Source organism: Etheostoma spectabile, chromosome 5 (genome assembly GCF_008692095.1).
Source record: "Etheostoma spectabile isolate EspeVRDwgs_2016 chromosome 5, UIUC_Espe_1.0, whole genome shotgun sequence".
Taxonomy (NCBI): Eukaryota; Metazoa; Chordata; class Actinopteri; order Perciformes; family Percidae; genus Etheostoma; species Etheostoma spectabile.
The window spans coordinates 15,725,966-15,737,355 of NC_045737.1; the positions used below are offsets into that span (position 1 = coordinate 15,725,966).

Here is an 11,390-nt window from a genome sequence, read left to right on the forward strand (position 1 = left end):
CCCACTAACCAAGGAAGAAAAAAAGTCTTTCCCTCTCGGCTCAGAGATCTAGTTGGTCTGATGAAAAAAAAACAGCTTCATTTATAGTAAAGCGCCGCATTTTTCGGCAATAATGGTAACGGCATTATTAAGATGGGAAGAGTACTCGATTAGATTACCCGTTACCGTATGATATAAAGTACGATGAACTTCTTCCTCACCAGCAGAATTTTTAAGAACTGAAACCAGGCAATAGGAAGTCAGTGAAACCCCACAGTCTAAAAGCATAAAAGTCAGATATTTCAAAAGGTAAAAAACTAGGAGATATATTGCATAACCTCAAAACAGTCGGTTTTTCCAATGACTAAGGATTTGATTTAATCTGATGCATACCAGTGGGGTCACCTTCAGGTAAACTGATGTGTGGAACAAAGCATGCATGTGATTATTAGTCCTGCATGCACAGTATTCACGCATCGCGTCACCTTCATCAAAACAAAAGTATCATCCAGGAATCTCTATCACAAACAAAAAACACATCAGGAAAGTACATCTGCAGCTGGAAGTTATGTCTCTGGGAGGTAAAGTCCGCAAGATAAAATGCCTTGTGGATAATTATTTGGCAACATTTCCAAAATTATTTTAAAAATGTAACACAACAATTGGCTTTAAAAACACACTTACATTAAGCAAGAACCCACAAAAACCCTCTCTGCCATCTCAAGTTTGGCTTTACAGCAGGAGGGTTTCTGATGGCACATGTTTGGCCACCCAGTAGTCAATGTTATCCAGAGGAGACAATGGCAGGTGTCTGACAGAGGCTCAGCCAGTTATTACCTTAACACAACCCTCAAAAAAGGGATCAAGAGTCCTGTGTTCCATCAGTTTAATATCCCCAACATCAGCCCCGGCCAAGCAGACAGCACTCGTCTGCCAAAAAAAACATATGGGATTCAGCTGAAGGGCTCCAGTTTTTCAAAAACAGTCTCTTTCAGTCTAAACTTCTTAAGGAGGTCGGTATGAACGTGCTTTCGTTCCAAAAAAAAATTGAGGTACTGCAACGTTGAAAAAAGGCTTGAATTCAGCCAGGACACTGCCACCTTTCACCCTTGGTGTTGTTCAAAGGTGTGTTTGCTTTCAAAAATGTGAGCAAACCTTCGTCATCATTACCTGCCATTTTCATCCTTTCAGCCTTTAAAGGAAATTTAAGGGGAAAAAATACACACGTTAATTTGTTGTGAAGTAGACTCCTATTTTTGAGAAACAGACATTTTCAACAACAAAAAAATCTCAGAAGTGTACTTAAGTCGCAAAATTAACATGACTTCTTTTGTGTATATCTGTGTTTGAAGTTATGCCTGTTGTATTTAGGCAGATTTTGTTGCCTTCTTAAGTGTTTTTTGGAACTTTAGACAGTCAAAACCAGAAAGTTTAGAGATAATGAAAGCTCAAACAGGCTGCATGTTGAAAAACAATAGACAAACGTATTTCAGTTCTGTCTTTTTGTGTTGCTTCACCCAAACGGAGCAAACATTTGCACATGGCTTTTAAGGAGCCGTCGAAGCATCCAATTTCGAAAACTTAAAATAAAACCTCACGCTGGTGAAAGGCTCTCAATGTCCTTCTGTAACGACAACAGAAACTGTGGGCTCCTCTTAAGTTTATATAGGTCATGATTAAAAATGTTTAAACACATAAATATCAATAAAAGCACCCCGGCAGCACACACTGCACTGAAGCCTTGGCTGCTGAGGAGAAAACTGTGTGCCTCCCCTCCTGTACCTCAAACCATATACCCAAACATTAACAACTATTAGTGAATAAAACTCTTGTGCCCGTCTACAGTTCACTGCAAAGGGGAACTGGCTCACTTTCTTTTTCTAATCAAATAGGATATTTTCTTTGCTTTTTTTCTCCCTCCACGGCAGCTCCAGATATGTCAGAAGCTGTGCTCGTCCAGAATGCTCTTTTATGTCTCTAAGGCCAAAAGTTTAGGCCACTGAACACACGTTACTCTTAGCAAAACATCAGCATATCTTATTAGCTCATTTTGTCACTCTTCATGAATCTCAGAGGTGTTAAACGTTTCCTTTCGAGGCAAAGTCTTGCCATGGGATTTTGAAGAGGAGGTATTAAAATTGCCGGGTTGGGACTGACAGCGAAGCGTCAGGAGAGAGTTTCAGTTAAAATGTCCTCCAACGAGCAGGCTTTTGCTCTGAAGGATACTCCAACTGATGCATTACCCATCAGGACTGCAGTGTGTTTACACTCGTGAGTCACACACACCACAGACACAGAAGTGCCTCCCCCTTTTTGGCTGGCAGAGCCGATTATGCAACACATGACACACATTAAGAGGTGGCCAAGTTTAACAGAGCCGCTGGCAAGTTAAAGGTTAAGATCAACAGTCAGACATCCAGTCACTGATGTTTTCAGGTCAGCTCTGCCACTCTTTGTCTGCCTGTCTGTCTGACTGTATCTGTCAGTCTGTCAGTCTGTCAGTCTGTCAGTCCGTCTGCGAAAGCCTGCTTCAAAAAGAAGAAAATCCTCCTTCAGCAACACAGAGAAAGAGGAGGTTTTTGTTCCAGCAGTCCTGCTTCATGGAAACAAATGAGTGAGGCGGAAGCAGGATTTCATGGTTGCTTTAAGGCATTTCCAAGCAGCTTACAGTTTGTTTGTCATCCTGAAATAAAAGACGGTACTTCGTGGCACATACGCGCACTTCTTGTTGCTGCTGAAAGTGCCCAAAGGTAAGATTTTATTTCCTCCCTGTCACAATTGACACAGATCTGATGTTCCATAATCAGAAGGAATTGAAAAAACCTGGATCTCAGCATGTGTGTTGAAAGGCCTATATGTGACTGTAAAGCCAATCACATTGACATCGTTTACACCTAACAGCTCTGAAGTAAGAAATCATAGCCTGCATCACAACTTTTCATTACACTGCTTTCTGTTGTGTTTTGTAACATCTTCTGCAGTGCTTCATATAGTTTTCTACAGTGTTTTGTATAATATCAGTGGAGATCAAAGTGAATCTGAAGTTTTGAATAGGACTTTAGCTTTTCATCCCCAGCATGAAAGGTTATTCATGTTAAAGAGCAGATTTTTTTTGTGATTGTAACTTACTGTATACAGCAAAATGGAATTGTAGAATTTCTGGAAATTCTATTAAAAACTACATTACTTATGTATTTATATTTGAGCAGGGATGTGGATGGATGAATTCAATATTGCCTTAAAGCAGTCCAGATAATTGATTTGCAACCCACAATTACCTACAATGCCCTAGTACAAGCAGATAAATTAATGTTATAAATACCATGGTGTAATAAAATCTCTACACATGAACAAATCTGTTTTATCACACAGGACCCTTGGTTATACAACAAAAATGAATCACATAGACACACAGCTGATGTCTACAGTATAAAGTAAATAAAGCCTTCAACTGCCTTATTAAAAACAATAAGTAAAACTTATAGAATTTTTCATCAAAGAATACTTATTCCAACTATTTCAGTAGAGTCGTGCAAACATTAGCACAAAAGCATTACATAACAGGTGCTTTGAGCTCAGTGACAGCATGCTAACATGATCAAAAGGACAAAGCCAAAATGCTGATGTTTAGCCATGGACGTACGATGACGATCGCTACTGCTTCCAAAAGAGCAGGTGCACTAAGGACCTCCGTTGGCCGAGCAGCTACTTCTGGTTAAGCACTTTGGCAACTTGTATAGGGATTAGATTACTTAATTTTCCGTCTCTTCTAGACTTTCCAAATGTTATCAAATCGAATGGATCAAATTCTGATAGTTAAACGAGTAATTTCGCGGGGTTGTGATCCTCCAAAAAAATGTATTCACTGATTTACAGTCATCTTTTTTTGCCAGGTATAAATATGTGAAAAAGTAAAGAGTAAAGTAAAGCCTTGAGTTGTAATTCCACTGTTTGGCCACTATGTTTAATTTGCTTCAAAACCCGGCACACTTCCTTGGGGCCTGTTTTTAGCAGGTATTATGTTCCCCATTTTAGCATGTTAGCATGCTAACATTCCCTAATTTGCACTAAACATAAAGTACAGTTGAGGTTGATTGAAAAGTCCTTTGGACAAGTTCAACCGGATGGCGACGCTAGATCAAATGTCAAAGGATCGCCGAAGTTATTGCAATTCATCCTGAGGGAGATATGTCTGTACCTATATTCCATGCCAATCCATCCTATAGTTGTTGACATATATACAACTCAAACATCAAAATCAAAAGTCAGCAGATCCCTAGTGTATATCCTCGACCTTCCACTTCCGGGATTGCTCCGCTGCCACATTTCACCAATGTCATTTTCCTTCCGCTTTCTTTGTGCTGGAATTTTTAAAATGGTGGATTCACAGGGACTATGGTCAACTGCTCCTCAGATCTCTGAAGGGTAAATTAAGACTCTAACTAGACTATCTGTCCAATCTGAGATTTTTCTTGCACGACTAAAACAACTTTTGAACGTACACGTTCCACCAACACAAGTTCCTTCCAGAGGCTATTTTGCAGCGGCTCTATGTGGAGCTTAGCACCGCCCAAATAGTTGTTGAGATATTTGAGTCTGGACCAAAGTGGTAGACCGCCATTGCAATTCCTAGAGACACAACACTTGGCTAAAAACACACAGAGAGCTAAGCACATGACTAAAATGATGTTTAGGACACATCTTAATGAATGTAATACTCCAAGACACACAATACGTTAGATGAGTTCCAAAGTGCAAGTGTTTCATTTCAACATTGCTGTGAGTTAACACTGACGTCAGCTGTGTGTTACATCCAAAAAGGCATATTAAGAGTCATCTAAAATTATAAATCAGCACCAGCCCTGCAGCGATGAGAACACTAAACTCGAGCTCACTTGTGGCTTATCTCCACATTTGCCTGAAGGCCGAGAGGAAAATTAAAAGGGAGACCTGGGACTCCATTACAGGTAATGTAATTTGTAACAGTGTGAGGGTGAGGGAGTTACTCCTCACATACAGATCATTCATTTCTACTTCACCATCTTCCCTGTTTTGCACAGCTCGTTGAAAAACGGAAGATAGAGTCCTTAAGGCCGAAAATACATCAAACATGATGTTTCACTTCTTTGCCTTTCAGGGCTCCACAATAAAACATCTGCAGTATGTTAACCATCGGCTCTGTGATAAGGGAACCCTGTAAGCATGTGTGTACACAAGGAGAGGCCAGATATGGACTTAGGAGTCGTGTTGTGGGAGGAAGAGGATGGGAATGATACAATATACACCCACTTCTGACATCTCGAGGTCAGTCACATTCTTTTGTATGTAATCTTTTTTTCTAAAGACTTTATATAAGTTATCTTCTACTTGAAAAAGAAACAAGACTAACAAAACCAACCATCCTCAGCTGAGTCGCTGCCTCCAGCTGTTTACAAGGGACGTACTGTACTTGTAAAACTACTGCCCTTTCACACAAAAAACTCCATTACAGACCAGGTGTGTTTCTAGGATCAAACACTGTCATTATATTCCCTAAACGGAAGCAAATGCCTTCATGGAGCCCATATTTAAAAAAAAAAGTGTAAAAGTATTAAAGATTTTACCAGCTTGTATGTCTGTTCTTTGATCTTGCGAGATCCAGAAGATGGGTATGGGATTTTAGGTTTTTGGATCTTTATCAGTCTTATCCATCTTCATTAAGGTCCACAGATTAGCCTTAAAATATCAAAGAGCATCACAAAGAGTTTCTGAACCACATAAGGAAACAAGGTTTCACAAAGAAGACAGTCTGCTGCTGCTGCAAAATCACCGACATCAAGACTTTTGTTTCAGCCATAAAACCTAAACATCAGCATCCCTCCTTCCCATGCAGCAATCATTCAAGCCATTAGCAAGAACGTGTGTGCACATGCATCTGGCAAGGGAATACCAGATGCATGGAAAGTGAATAAATATTAGAACAAAGCTTTCAGAACACGGCCAGAAAGTTTACATGAATATGAACCTGTAATTACCTGCTTAATACTGAATTTCTATTAAGCTGATATTGGAGTTTAAAAAAACAAATCTGACAATGATATTTCAGCGGATGGTAATTTTTCAAAACAAACATAAAATAAACAATACATTTGATATGGATTCCTTAGATTTGTTACCAAGGTACATACTGAGACATAGGGCTCTTGGGTGGACAGACGACAAAATGTTGAAACTGTGTCTAAATTACCCCTAATCTAGTTTTCTGTAGTGCAACTAGCGACATATCTGCAATAAGATATGTGGATCTCGATAATGTGGATCTCGACAGACCTCTGTTGCTCTGCTCCCCAGGGAGCTCGCTCTAAAACACACTGCACACACAAAGATGACAAAGAGCCGACTTTAAATCAGCAGGATCTCTCTCAGTGTCAAAGGATAATTGATAGGACCCGGATTCCAGCTAGTGAACTACAATAAAGAAAACCATTTCAACTTTATAATAGCTAAACCGTAGAATCTTCCTAATCCTTAACTCTGGTAATGAGACCAAAAATGAAAAAAAAAATGAAAAAAAAAGGTTTTGTAGCAGAAACCATGAATCACTGGCATGAACATGATACATAAATGGGCTAATGAGTTGACAGACTCAGTTTTGCAACAGTTTAGAATGTGCCCTCTGCTTTGACCCAGACAGATTTGTTTCTTCTCAGCACATGAGACTAAACCAGGCAGAAAACAGAGGGGTTACATGTTAAATCAGCTTTTACAAAGAAACCCATCTCCCTGGTTTCCCTGACATGCATAAAACATGAAAGCTGTCTCCCACACTGGCCAGCAAAGATCACCCTCACCCCCACACTACTGCTACTACTACTACTGCTGCTGCTGTTGCTATAGCAGAGGACATATCTGCCTCATAAGCATTAAGCAATAAGGCTGGCTGCCTGCTTGTTGCAGTAAAGACTTCCAGACAGCAGCCTGGCTATAATTAAGAAACAGTAAAATACACACCTAGTGAGGGCTAAGGCTACCACTTGAGATCAAAGACCACTGGCCCTCAACAACATGCTTTTTCATCAGCAACCACTGTTTTTGCGAGTGTTTGATCTCCAGTTATGCAGTCCTGCTTTACGTGTGGAGAAAAGATGATCATGTTCTGCATTAGAAGAAGACCAACCAGTAAAGATGAAAAGTGGCACCAAACTGTTAAGAAGGTCCTCTTTAAATGAAAGCTCATATTTTCTTCCAGAATTAGAGTGAAGAGAAAAATTGGGAGAAAAGGCACAAATGAGCCGATGACTATGTCCCCCGACACATGAAATGGTCCCAACAAAGACTGTCTGAGGCGCCAACAGTAGTTTCCTACCCCCCAACTTCCGGCACCCTTGCTCAAACCAAACCCATCTTCGAACATGCCTGCATTTTTATCTCAACTACACACCTACCACGTTTGGTGACTACATCTTGCATGGTTGTGAAGCACACATACACACACACACAGTAATTATTTGAAAGTGAATATTACCCAGAATGAATGTCCCACCATATCCAGAATGTTTTCTTTCCTGTAACATTGCTCCGTTTATCACAATTAACAATAAATGAACATCTTGCGATGTCAACAGCTCAGAAAATACTTCCGGTAATAGAAAGGGAAGAAAGAAATGACCAGAGCTCTTTTCATGTAGCAAATGTGACACTACAGAGTAATTGAGCTGCCAATAGTATTTAATAAAATAAGACTTTATCTAGATTTTTTGTACAAATACATTTTTGACTGTTTTATTCAAAACTATCCATGGATACATTTCTGGAATTTAACAGTATAGTAGTACATGCCTTTTGATTTTTACTGATCTTTACCCACAAACAAGGCAGGTCAGTGTAAACTGATTTTTACCTAGTGTTTATGTCCCAACACATCCAAAACGTGTTGCTTCCTGTTTATTTTCATGCTTTATTTTATATCCCATTATATCCTAAATTAGCTGTTTGCAGTTTAAACTAAAACAAGTCCTCTTGGGATGTATACATGTTAGAAAATATTTAAGCTGCAACTTTTTAAATCAGACTTTAGTCAGTTTTTTGAGTATTTATTTGTCCCCAAACAAAACCATAACAATAACATGTAGTGTTTGCATGCAGCAGCATTCTCAAATCAGCCTTCCACTGGGCAAAGCAACAGACCTTTGATGGCTGTTGGCGTCTTCAAAGTGACATCCTGCCACGACAGTATTTACAAAGCAAAACTCTCACATCCTGTGTGGCCCCTTTCAGCCCTGAAGCTCCTGCGAGGTTCAACTATAAATGTCTTAGAGAGACTGAATCTGCCCTAGTGATGAACTGCTTCCTCCTGCTGCAATCAAAGGAAACGGCCAAATCCTGAAGTGCAAATGACTGACTTATAGGTCAAACAGCCATTACCTTTGTTTAGGAGATTATATTAGGAGACGCTGTTGTTCATTTCAGAAAGAATTTAGTTGTTAGACTGGTGTTTTGTACGTTCTTTCATTTCACGGTGAGTGGCTCTGACATTCAAATTGTGCTGAACAATGAAACATTGCTCGCAGCGCAGCAAATACAGACATATAGGAAACAATAGTTTACTTTTAACAGAGCAGAAAGATCTTACTAAATCAATGAAAATAATACATATTTTCCCATGAGTGGCCGAGCTAACTGACAGCTGCCAAGCTCTTTGTAATTACCAAGCTCTCCCCTTTCATCGTGAGGCTTTTTGCACACTTGCACAAACAGATGCTTCGATACATCCTATGCAACTGGACGTTAAATGCCCCATTTATAGTTTTTTTTAGACTAAGCATTGATAGTCTAGAAAAAACTTGCTCCACTTCAACAGCTCTGTTTCAGGCAGTGGACATCTGTGGGATCATGGATAAAAAGGATAAAAACCTTAGAAACTGCAATCTGCATCCTAAGATTTGCATATTTAAGATTTCTTAAATCTTTAATGGTTAACAATTGCTCTCTAAATTTGTTGAAAATGGGGAAAAACGTCTTGTATTAGTCTTCGTAAGCTGTGCACTTTAGGTAGACCTTATATTAAGTTATTCAACAAATTAGTATTTCTTAAAGGCAGAGCTGAGGCTTCATGGGGAAAAAGAAAAAAGGATTTTAATATCATTATATGAGTCATACAGAGAGAATATTTTGTCTCTTATCTCAATATATTCCCCCTTAGGTTGTATAACTACAATTTAATATAATATAATAATGTCTTGAGTGAGTGCTCCTCTAGAGAGCTGCCTGTTAGACATCAGCAGTTAAACGTCAAAAAAACTTTTTTTAGATAAATGACAAAATCAAAAATCTGAAATATTAAAGCTTTGCTTTTCACCTCCTGCCAAAAACTTGGTAATCTTGGAACAAACTTTCAGAGTGAGGGGGCTGCCCATGGAAAGGCGCCCCGAGTAATTGGGTGTTCAGTGCATTGCTCAAGAGCACCTTGGCAGTGCCCAGGAGGTGAGGTGGCACCTCTCCAGCTACCAGTCCACCACCATACTTTGGTCCGTATGTGGATTTGAACCAGCGACCCTCCGGAGATAAGTAATTGAAACCCAACAAAAATTAGTGATTAGCAATTTTTGGTCCTTTGTTCTCGTGCAGCATGAAATTACCACTGAAGAATTACCAGGAAGTCCAAAGAGTCTGTTCAATGTGATCTTTAAAGAGAGGAAAAGTCTAATTTATCATTTTGAGTTCCTCTGCCACTTTCACATCAGCCTAAAATAATGCTATTGGTAGATTTCTGGTGGGTTTGAAGAAGTGTTTCTGATCTAGTTTATAGATTCTGATTCTAGTTTCAGATTCTAGCAGCAGAAACATGATCTTGTCATTTCCTGATCTAATTTTGAAACCAGAGTGGATCTGAATTTAAATAACGGAAAGAGCTTCCTTTTACAACATCATTCTAAACTTTAAAAAATAATTTTGATGTTAAACACAAGCTTTAAAGGTCAATTTACTGCATAGCTTGTACTAGCTGAGAATGGCATACTGCGTCTCAATATGTGTCTATTTATGATTGCCTTGTATGTGTGAAAGCACTTTATAACTTCTGTTTTGATGTTTCATCATTTTTGTTATCTGCATAGAGAGTTTTCTAGTTGCATAAAATATTGATTTCCTCTATTCTCAGGAGATTTTATTTCAGTCTATTTACTGTAAGATTTTAGCCTTCATCTTGGAAGAAATACTGTATGTTGTTTGTCTGACATCATATGATGGTTGACTCAAGTTTCATGCAGAACAACACCTGTCAGCTTTCTTACTGTAAATCAACCTGTTGAAATTTTCCAGGGAAGTAGTGCATGTCAGTTTCACACACCCACGTCAGTTTTTCTGGCCAGCAACACTGTCAGAATCTCCCTCTACATGTGTGGCTTTGTTACAAGTGTTGTAATGTGGAGAGAATAAATTGAATCCCTACTGGACACCGTGGGGCAATCCTCTGAGAATCAAACCATGAGGACACACACACATATCTAAGAAAAGGCCGATCACCAGGTTTTGCATTCATGTTTCACACTGGTTTAAGTTAAAGCCCCAGAGTTTCTCACGATCATGAGATCCACATGTCACTCTTGTCCTGAAAGAACAGCTCACATGTGCTGCCTTTTGCTATGCAGCAATGAAGGCTGTCGCAGCCAGGTGTGAGCATTGATACCTTCACAAAAGCAGCACCAACGCAATCATAATTTCTAGTAGTGTCTACTAGATAATAAACAGATTAAATGGCATGGCACAACAAGGTACATTCAGATGAATATGAGTGAGGACATGCCATTGAATGAATGAAACTGGTGTTACTTTCTCTTTTGATGATAATCCAAAATCCCCCCCGAATACCCTAAAACTAACAATGAATGTATTATAATATGTACTGTACTGTATGTAACCCTCACCATCTTAGTTAAGTGTGTTATAGCAATCATGTAAGCATGCTGAGATAAACACTAAAAATAAAGTTTAGTTTAGTTTAAATATGAATCTTTTCAGGTATTTGGTCAAAACAAGATAAAAAAGAAATAAAAAGAAATACTGGAGAAATTTGACCAGATAATTCGGCTGGATGAAAAGTCAGACAATCAATAAATGTACAAAAAACTAGTGCAGTGTCCATTTGGAGTGTGTGCCGGTTCGGAACGGGACGATTTTTCTCTCACAAATTTATTGTGTAAATTGTCACAAAAAAGTGCTGGTATAAAACGCATGGTTCCCAGTATTGCCACGTTGTCTGGTGGCATGCCCTTTCAAAGCGGCACGACCATCCTTGTCATTCCTAGAGCACCACCACTAGTGTGGCTTAAAAATACATAAAAGAGCCATATTGTTGTGTTTGGTGATGCACAAATTCACCAAAAAGATGAAAACACAAGGGTTGACCATTTTACTTTTTATCAGTAATTCCT

The 11,390-nt window shown here is 39.1% G+C and overlaps 1 protein-coding gene across 1 annotated transcript in view; it reads right to left on the minus strand.

Moving 5' to 3' along the window:
• Positions 1 to 11,390, minus strand: part of adamts3 (ADAM metallopeptidase with thrombospondin type 1 motif, 3) — a 170,905-nt gene that overhangs the window by 152,249 nt on the left and 7,266 nt on the right. The window lies entirely within an intron of this gene.